This window comes from Morus notabilis, unplaced genomic scaffold (genome assembly GCF_000414095.1).
Source record: "Morus notabilis unplaced genomic scaffold, ASM41409v2 Scaffold1211, whole genome shotgun sequence".
Taxonomy (NCBI): Eukaryota; Viridiplantae; Streptophyta; class Magnoliopsida; order Rosales; family Moraceae; genus Morus; species Morus notabilis.
The window spans coordinates 89,190-98,883 of NW_010359501.1; positions in this window are offsets into that span (position 1 = coordinate 89,190).

A 9,694-nucleotide genomic window follows, 5' to 3' on the forward strand; every position below is an offset into this window, starting at 1 on the left:
CTATTAATTCCAATAGTTACTCCACTATAAACTTGGAATTGAACTCTCGAAATTGTAGACATTAATTACTTCTAAACTGTGAAGTGTCCGTTTGATATAGTCATTGCATATAGATCAATCCTCTATAAGTAATTCATAATTAGAGCCAGGTAGAACCCGTTAACCTTTCTAATTATATCTTCATCCTTGAGTACGATTGATTCTCTAATGGATAGTGATTCATAAAACACATTTATGAACCAGAGCGCTCTTACTAATCCAAGTACCGTATCAACACTCAAGAGAATTATTTATCTACTTCTTTCTCAAGAAGGAATAGATTCCATCTCGTATAATAACATTCCCGGCTACCTATTTCATCATGTCTTAAAAATACAAGGAATAGGATTCAGGGTCTCGGAATCCGTACCAAGTAAATCAAAAGACACAAATCGATAAATAGGAGTTTGTTAAGAACTCAGGATTAAGATCAATCTATATATGACCATCGGTAGACTCAATTAGAATTTCTATGCTTAACAGAAATTATTAGAAATTCATATTGTGTCTGTGTCCCTGTTCCGCACAATCTCATTATACGAAATACACTCATTCAATATCTCACCATATTAACAGTACGGATAGCACCGTTCCATTCTAAATGGGAATGACATGTATTAATAATGTTTTAATTAAAGATTCTGAACTTTAATTAAATTCATTATGAACAACATTTTTTATTATTATCCTTAAACAGTATCATCTCGTATATAACACTTATATACAATGTTTAAGGTTACATAAATAATCACGGAATTTCATTTGATATTCATAAAATATTCATAAATATATGCACATAAAATGATGAATAAACTCTTTTATTAATTAAATGATAAATTTCCTATTACATCTCATGCTTCTAGGACACAATTCCTAACATAAAGACAACCACTTTGACTGACCTTGAATTGTGTTTTTTTGAATCATGACATGCATAGCAAAAGCACAATCACTACATATGAAAAACGACTGAAACAAAAAATTGTGAACTAAATAAAAATAAAATAGCTTCTGTGATGCTTAAGATGCTTACTTGTATCTTTGTACGTTTTCAATTTTATGTTTTGTGGCAATTCTGTTATGTTGATGAATTTTTTTTAGATGATGAATGGAAGTGTGAATTCTGTTGTGGTAATTCTGTTTTGTGATTTATTTTAATGATGAATGGAAGTGTTATTTTAGATGTGTGATAAGGATGATAATACGAAATGGCCGGCTTCAATTGAGGATTTTTATGTAGAACTGATATATGAGGAGTCAAAGAATGGGTTGCATTCATCCACTTTGGACAAAAAAAATGTGGATGAAAATTGATAATGAAATAGCACGTACGTTTAGTAAGCATTTCACATTAGACTAGCTTAAAGAAAAGTGGAATAGGCTTAGACATAGTACGAGAGAGTTTCAGGCATTGATTGAAAAACAGGGTTTGGTTGGGATTCTTAGGCTAACACTGTCACGGCTAATAAAAAAGTATGGGATTTGTATGTGGCGGTAAGTTTTGATCATAACCATCTTATGTTATATGAAGAAGTTAAATTGGTGTTTTGGATTGCACATGAGTATTTATTATTGTTTTCTTTATTATGTCAGAAACATCATGCTGCTAAGAAATTCAAGAAAGGGGGTTTACACAACTTTGCCCAACTTTCAAAGATTTTTGTTGGGACTATTGCTACTGGACAGGGGTCAATGAATGTACATATAGCCATCAATGTTTTGAATGCGGCAAAAAAGGTTGCCATGCAACCAGAAAAGGGGGAGGAGGAAGGTACAAGGGACTCGGATGAAGTCCGGTGTGCAGAAGCCAATAGATGCAGACGAAGAAGGGCAAGAAGAATGCTGCAGTTGAAGATGCTATAGAGGCTTTTGCAAAGAGTGCCACCCTACGCAGTGAGACATATGTTCAAAAAGTTGATTTGTTTCAGCAATATTTAGCTGATAGGCAAGCTCGTACTATGGCAGCAACTGAGGCTCAGAAAGAGGATCCAACTACAAGTATTGAAATCTATATGGATTTACTGAATGGGTATGAGGAGCACTTAGACAACGATGTGTATAGTAAGGCATCAGAGAAGTTAGCTGTTGACATTTCCTTTACGAGGATGTTTGTGAAAATGCCTTCCTATCGTCATCTTTCATGGATTCAAAGCCTGTAATTTAGATGAATATTATTTGTGTTGTTTTCTTTATTTGTTTCCTCTTGGACTTGTGCTTTTTTTTAAGTATTGTTGAACATGCTGAACAAATTTTCCTCTCGAACTTGTGTTTGTTAGACTTTGTTATTTGTTTCTAGTCGGATTGAATTACATTGGAGTTCTTTGTTTGATTAGTTAATGCTATATGGATGTTTGATTAGTTCTAGTCGTGTTTCTTTTTTAGGTTAATATGGATTCTGATGCCGCAAATAGTGAGGATGATGTCCCTATTGTTGACTTTCTTCACTCATCAGATGATGAAGAAGAGCCACAAATTTCTATCCAATTACTGATGTCGCTTACAAACAGACCAACTAGGCAACCTCATCGTAATTCTGCATTAACAGGATGAGAATATGTTTTAGAACAATTATATGGACATCCTAAAAATCAGTTTGAAATGTGTCGTATGCATCGAGACACGTTCGAAGCAATTGTTCAGTTAATTCAAGACTGCTACCTACTACCTTCTACAAGTATATCAACAGAGGAATCACTAATGATGCTCTTAAGAACGATTGCTCACTCAGACCGCAATAAAGAGATACAAGATAGATTTTCTCATTCTGGAGAGACAGTACACTGACATTTTGCTAATGTGCTTACCGCATTGTCTGCGCTAGCACCTGAAGTTATAAAACTACAAAATATGAACATCGTCTCCCCAGAGATTCGATACAACACTAAGTACTAGCCATGGTTTAAGGTACAATCTAACTCTGCTCATAAACTAAAAATATGACAAATAATTTTAAATTAATCCTAACTCACGCCTTATGTATTTTAATAGGATTGTATTGGTGCAATAGACGGTACGCACATAATGGTTGTCCCACATGCACATCAATAGACAGTCTATAGAGGAAGAAGGCATTCGTGTACTCAAAATGTAATGGCGGCGTGTAGTTTCGATATGTTATTGACTTACGCCAATACCGGATGGGAAGGATCAACTGCTAATTCTAGAGTGTTAACTCAGACTATGAGAGATCCACATAACCAATTCTTAGTGCCACCCAACCCAAAATATTACGTTGTGGATTCTGGTTACAGCAACACGCAAGGCTTTTCAGCACCATTTCGTGGTCAGAGGTACCATATTCAACATATTAGAAATGGTGGCCAACCAACGGGACCACAAGAGTTATTCAATTATTATCACTCTACACTGCGTAATTGCATAGAGAGGTGATATGGGGTCTTGAAAGCAAGGTTTAAAATTCTTAAGTTTATGACTAATTATTGGATGCTAAGACAATCGCTTATACCAATTACTTGTTGTGTGATCCACAATTTAATTAAGATGCATGCGCGAGATGATCCTCTATTTAGACAATGTAATGTCGATTTACCCTTAGAAGATATCGAGGGAGAACAAGAAGGGTAACAAGGACAACAACAATGTATGGACACACAAGAAGCAGAAACATCTTAAATGGGTAGTCGGTGACAACGTAATCACATGGTTAGTTTTAGGGATCATTTGGCTGATCAAATGTGGGATTCGTATATACGGCAGTAATATAAGCTAAGATTATTCACTAAGTAAACTTTTTTTTTTTACTAATCATTCACTAAGTTATCTTATTTTAAATTATTTACTATTTATTTGTAATGTAATTTAAATTATTATGATAATTATTAGTGTTTTTATTTAGGATTCAATTATTATTTATTTAATATATTATTACATATTTTTAAAAATTAAACCACTAAACACAGTTTCAGTTTTTTTTAAACTGAAAAAATCTCAGAATAAAACTACCAAACACATTTTTAGAAATGATTCTAAAATAAAAATAAAAACGTTTTCATTTTCATTTTCATACGAAAAATAAAATTATTTTAAAATGAGTTTCAAACGCACCCATCAACCTCCATTTTCTTCTCTCTCTAAAAGAAAAAAGAATCTCTGGTGTACTAGTAGTTTTAACTATTTTAGCTAGTGGACTGCTTACATATGTCATACTCTCATGACCTCAGCTGGGAGACTCTAAACTGAATTCTCTCTCTCTCTCTCTAAACACACTATTATCTTTCCCTTGCATAGCGCTTTGGGAACGCCTTTTCAAGCCCCCAAAAAAGCTTTGTTGACGGTGTTTTTCCGGCAACTCGTAATTACCTCTCCGGAAACGCTCAAGATTGCACTAACCACTGAATCAAGTAATAAGTAGTAAAATAATGTAGAGGAGACAACGATTTTATAGTGGTTCGGCAATAATTTTGTGCCTAATCCACTTGTGCATGCACTATTTTCTCAGATGTTTACAAGTTCTCTCTGCAATACTAATGGAGTCTAACCCTTTTCTGGGTTCCGTTCCTTCTATTTATAGGCTTCTACATGCGATTACACATTCCCGGCTCCCAAGGAGGAAGCCATCTTCTGTTCTCGATCCTCGTGAGGGTAGGTGAGTTTTCATGATGACTTTTCCTGGAAATACGGCTGATCTTCTCAACCTGCCGCCTGATTTCCTGACTTCTGCAGTAGCAGTCGGATCAATACTTCCCTCCTCGGGTTGACATGACTTCTGGCAAAAAGGACCGACAATGTTCCCTCGACGCAACGGTCTCAGCACGTAGAGCCCTCACCCGGTGCCTCTCCTCTTGCGCGATCTCTCGACGCATAGGGCACGTTTGCTACGCCTTACCATTGATGCCAACAGCCGATCCTCCGTGGGGAGTCCTCGGCGTCGGTCGTTCGAAGGAATGGTCGACGCCTCGACCATGGGGTAACAATTACCCCCTAGACTGGAATGTCACGATGTGACTTTCCTGGCTATACATCGTCGAGGATGTCACGTGGAAAGGGACCTTTCTGCAGTTTAGGATTGCTGCTCGCGAGTATTGTGATCATTGCGGCTGGTTTCTCGGGCAGTGGAGCAGTCACGTCGATTGTACGAACCGTCACGTCCCTATTTCCCTAACGCCACGTGGGACGGGGGGATGAATCATCACCGTCGGATCAAGTCCTTTCCTGTTGCTCTCTCCCCAGCCGTTCGATCATGCCTTCTCGGATCCACCGTCGGATGGGACCGATTCAAATTCTACGGTCGAGATCTGGAGCCTTTTGGACTCCTCGAAGACCCCTTGGCTTCCTCTCTTACGAGTATATATACCCCCTTACCTTTGCATTTCTGACTACCGAGCTTTCAAGACGCCGTTACTCTGCCGGATTTTCCCCTGAGCTGTTTCCTCCGTGCATCTTCCGTGTTTGAACCGTCCATCGTTCTCAGATTCGAGCATCCTCCAACTCCGGTAAGTCCTTATTCCCCCTGTTCTTCCCCGTGGGTCCGGTCGCCTCGTCTACGACCGTCGCGTCGAAATGTGTTGCAGATAAAAAAGGGGGGAAAACGTCCTTGCCTAGTGCCGGCGGCCTTACGCCGACGGCAGGGCTGGCAATGTCCGACCTCCTGGGCGCCGTTGAGGCCTTCGGACTTGGCTCTGAGCCTCCTTGGCTTGCGGTGTAGTCTGTTTTTCTCTTACCTTGCGCTTGGGACCTCTCGACCGCTAGGAGCTAACTCCCTCTTTGCCTTTCATTTTCAGAACATGTCATCGAAGCAGGTTAGAGGTCGAGAGGTTTCCGAGCATAGGGTCAAGGAAGACCTCTTAGACGTCGCTACCTCCAGCACGTCTTTGGGCGGAATCGGGGATTCCCTACTTCACCAAGTCGAGGAGTACGCTGACGTGTCTGCCTCATCTTCCCAACAAGACGCACTCGTTCTCCTTGACGACGAGGGTGTCGACCCGCAGGCCGGCTCTCCCGGACGTCAAGGGTATGGGGCGGCGCCCACGAATACCCTTTCAGGGCTGGCCACAGACCTCGACCCGTCCAAGATCAGGCCCCACGCCGCTAGAAAGGTGTTCATCGACGCAGGGATCGACCCCCTTCACTTCTACCTGATCATTCCGACCCTCCACGACATGGCACACAACCCTCCCCCCGGTCATATGACCGTGTACACCCGGGCACTTACCTTTGGGCTAACCTTGCCCTTCCACCCCTTTGTGAAGGCTCTCTGCGGCCTTCACAGGTTCTTGCCCGCACAATTGGCACCCAATTGTTGGGTGACAATAAACTCCATGATAATATTGTGGAGGAAAATTTTAAGCCTCGACCTCAGCGTCGAGAAATTTTTGTACTGCTACTCCCTTCGGGTTTCCCCTGGGCAGAGGGGATTCTTTTACATAGCTTCCCATGCTAAGTCCAAACCTCCCGTCCCACCTGTGGTCATCGGGAAGACCACCAGTTCCCACAGGTGGAAGCCCCAATTCTTCTTCCTAGGGGGTAATTTTAACTCTCACCCCCTCGACGGTGAGCGATCGGTGGGGACATAGACAGTATTTAGTAAATACTGTAGGTTTCTCTGCCTTTTTCCTTTCTCGCCAGTCTCTGTGCAGCTGTCGAGCCTTCTGACGGTGTTTCAATCTCGCAGGTGAAGAAGTCGACCGTCCGACGCTCCCAGCATCCGCGCTCACTCGCGTCGAGAAGATACTGTCGCTTTCTCCTAACCATCTGCGTGCCTCTGTTCTGAACAGAAAGAAGAACCAACAGCTGTTCAGCCTCATCGTCGATCTTCCCGACCCACGTCGACTCGTTGCCCCTCCCGCCGATCTCCTCAGCGGTAAGTCGGGTTTTTCTCGTGACCCTCTTTTTTTTCTTTTTTTTAGCGAAGCCCGGGGGCGTAGTCGAGGTGTTCCCGAATTGACTCTTCCCTTTCCGCGTAGTCGTGCCATCCGAGATGAAGTACAGCATCCTCGTCAAACCGAAGAAGAGCACGACCAGTGCAGGATCGAGTGGGACGTCGAGTCAGCACACGGCTGAGGCTGCTGTCTTACCGGGCGCCGTCGGGACCCCTAGGAATGGGGTATTCGTGGTTGAACCCCCCCCCCCGTCGGAGAGGCAAAAGGTGACCGAGCCACGGGCGCCTCCTGTTGTCGCGGGGACTTCCGGGAAAGGTCGGCGCCTTGAGAAGAACAAAGGCGCCGAGGTCGCGGTGAACTTGGCGATCCCGCCCCCTCCCCCTGAGCCTATCCTGCTCCCAGGGTCGAAGCCCCTCGTTCCTTGTGTCCGACGTTGTCGACCTCAACCTTACTCACACTTTGCGCCTCCCGCCTCACTTCAGCCTTCCTCTGCAGGCCATATACACCTTTTTTCACGAGGACACTTGGGATGTTTTCGCCGGGGAGAGCATCCTGGACCGGCAGCGCCTGATTGTGAAGCGCCAAATCTCGGTAAGCCTCGACCTCGACTCTTGTCACTACTGCTTATATGCGGTAGTCCTTTTCTTTTTGTTTGGGTTTCTCCATCTTGACCGCATTCTCTTCATTTGGAATTCAGGCCCTTGAGCTTGCTCTTCAGAATTACGTAGAGCTGGAGGCCATCCTCAAGGGGGAGAAGACTTCGGCGGCCGTCAATAAGGAGATCACCGCCCTTCGTGCAGTTCGAGACGAGCTCTCGATGAACTTGGTGGTCGAGAAGGCAAAGGTGCGGTCCCTCGAAGATAGTATTTCCACCAAAAAATCCAGCAGCTACAAGGAAGGCTTTCAGGAGGGAAGCTCTAAGGCGGTCGAGACATACCTCTCGTCTCGGGAGTTCTAGGAGCGCCAAAAAGAGGCCACTTCAAGAGCCATCTCGAACTTCCTGTCCTCCGAGGACTTCCACCGCATGGTCGACGCCAGGCTTGTCGCCTTCAAGGAGTCCCAGGAGCTCAATGACTTAATCGAGGGCCATGTGCAGCAATTCAAATCCTTGACGGACTTCGAAGAGCTCGTCAACCAGAGGCTCGAGGCCTACCAGGCCTCCACCGAGTTTGAAGAGTTTCAGATGTCCCTGATGCAGTCTGCGAGGGAACAAATCCTCGACCGCTTCCGCCAGAAACGTCCGGACGTTGACCTATCCTTTTTGGACGAGTCCGACAGTGATGGCGTGGAGGTGGTCGAGCCGCCGCAGGGGGCCGAGGGTGTCGACCAGGCGCGTAGTGGTGAGGAGCAGGCTACGGGCGGCGACGGCGAGTAAGGAGTAAACTCTAGCCGGGGCCTTCTGTTTATATTATTTTTTTATTTTTTTTACAGGGCCGTGAGACCCAGACAATTTGTTCGGTAATTTGTAACGACCATAAGGTCGAGACCAATTTTTACTTTTTATATATGCTTTTCATATAATATTCGTGCTTTTACTCACTATTTGTGTGGATGTTGCGTATGTGTATGTTGTGCTTTTTGTTGGGGGGCCTCATTGTTGGGCCTCTGTACCCCCTTGTCGAGGCTGAGTTTGAGAAGTCGGCCTTGGCACATCACTGTAGACGCTTCGACGTAGATAGTGGGATGTGAGGAGCGTAGAAAAACTCGCAGTCGCTCAAAACACGGTTGGGCCAGAGCCCTACCGTCTTTGCAAGTTCGTGGGGGGCTCACATCGCCCCCTTGCCAAGAACAAGGCTTTGGACTTGTCTTCGGCGCATAGTCGTCGTTGCATCGACGACTTTAGTCGACGTATCGACAATTATAGGAGATCATACTCGTATAGTAAGAATTAGTCGACGTATCGACATATATTTATTAGCGTATGGGTTACAAGTTGGCTTCAGCCTGCCAGGACGGGGAAATGAAAAAAGCAAAAATAGAAGACGTTAAAGTCTGGTCTATTAGGTCAACGCTTCTCGTAGTCATTGATAGTAGACCTTCAACTAGTCTGCGTTCCATGTATGCTTGATGCCTCGACCGTCGAGCTCTGCAAGTCGATATGACCCGTTTGCGACAACCTCTTTTATTCTGTAGGGCCCTTCCCAGGTCGGACCCAAGACTCCGGAGTTCTTGGGTTTCGTGTTGGGGGTTACCACCCGCAAAACTAGGTCCCCGACCCCGAAGCGCTTAAGCTTGACCTTCTTATTATAATACCTGGCCGTTCTTGCCTGGTATGCGGTGAGCCTTAACTGCACGTTTGTGCGTCATTCTTCTAAGAGGTCGAGCTCTAAGCTCATCAGTTCGGTGTTCCTATCCTCCTCGTACCGGGTTACCCGGTCGGTCAGAATGGACACCTCTACTGGCAGGACTGCTTCGAACCCATAGGCCATTGAGAATGAGGTTTCCCCCATGGTAGTTCTACTAGTTGTTCGGTAGGCCCACAGCACTTTTGGCAACTCGTCGGCCCACTTCTCTTTGTAGGCATCAAGGCGTCGTTTGAGTGTGACTTTGATTATCTTGTTGACAGCCTCGACCTGCCCGTTAGACTGGGAGTACACGACAGAGGAAAAATTCTTGTAGATCCCCAGCAGCTCGCGAAACTGGCTGGTGTTGTCGTTGTTGAACTGCTTTCCGTTGTCGGACACGAGAGAGTGCGGGACACCGAACCTGCACACAATATTATTCCATATGAAGTTTGTGCATTTCGCCTCCGAGATGGCCGTCAATGGCTCAGCTTCGGCCCACTTCGTGAAGTAGTCAACGGCGACTATAGCGAA